We start from the raw sequence: 1,055 nt of genomic DNA, 5'->3' as shown, positions 1-1,055 counted from the left end.
CCACCACTTGAACTTGCATTCACACTCGTGTTCAATTTGGAAAGCCCTTTTGTTAGTTGATCAATTTGATGTTGTAATTGATCAACTTTCTCCAATTCGTAAATACCACCTCTCTTTGGAGCGTTTCTAGCTTCTTAGGCACCCCCAAGAGTAATTCTTTGCTACCTTTTCTATTGTGGCTTCAACTTGATTTTGAGGGATCTTGATTAATTGAGCACCTTCCCCCGCATCCAAATTGGCTCTTGACATGGGCTCCAATCCGTCGTAGAAAAACCGCATGAGCAACCCTTGATTGTACTCATGGTGGGGACATGCTTGCACCAACTCTTTGAAACTCTCCCATGCTTCACCAAGACTTTCATCGGCCTCTTGCTCAAATGATGTAATTTTCCTTCTCATTTCGGCGGTCTTCTCTTCGGAGATAAAGCTCTTCAAGAACGCCTTTACAACCTCCCTCCATGTCGTGGGAGAGTTAGGCTTTACTTGCTTTAGCCATTTCTTTGCTCATCCGGTGAGAGATTGTCGGAAAAGGTGCATACGAATGTAGTCTTGACTCACTTCATTGGTTTGCATCACTGCGCACAATTCAAGGAATCGGTCCAAATGTTGAATAGGGTCCTCACTTGCACTCCCAGAAAATTGCTCCGATTAGACCATTCGAGTATATTGTGGATGGATTGAGAAGTTGGTTTCCGTGACGGGTAGCGAAATCCCTCCCGTGAGCTCATAATCCTCCGGATTTACGAACTCGCGAAACAAGACATCATTCTCTTGTCCCGCCATTGATTTGTGTGGTGAACTTGAAGAGTAAGTATCATTCTCACTATCAACTATATTACCAAAACCTCTTCCCTCGTCTTGATAAAGCCTACGGACTTGTCTCAAGGTTCGGTTGATTTCGTGGTCAATTTGATGTGAGGGTGCTCCTTGAGACCTCCTAAGCATTCACCAAAGCTAAGAAAACAATTAGCAATGACAAGGATGATAAAACAAAAAAACTAAAAGAAAAGAAAGCAAAATGACTCTAACAAAAGCAATAATATTCGCTAAACAAG

The 1,055-nt window shown here is 42.7% G+C and overlaps 1 non-coding gene across 1 annotated transcript; it reads left to right on the top strand.

Moving 5' to 3' along the window:
- The first annotated feature begins 294 nt into the window (after positions 1–294).
- LOC145625683 (small nucleolar RNA R71) lies at positions 295–402 on the top strand. The gene has a single exon (XR_014110592.1). It is a non-coding gene; the product is annotated as a small nucleolar RNA R71 (small nucleolar RNA).
- Positions 403–1,055: the final 653 nt, after the last annotated feature.

Source organism: Chenopodium album, chromosome 3 (genome assembly GCF_948465745.1).
Source record: "Chenopodium album chromosome 3, dcCheAlbu1.1, whole genome shotgun sequence".
NCBI classification, from domain to species: Eukaryota; Viridiplantae; Streptophyta; class Magnoliopsida; order Caryophyllales; family Amaranthaceae; genus Chenopodium; species Chenopodium album.
This window is presented reverse-complemented; position numbering and strand designations above follow the sequence as displayed.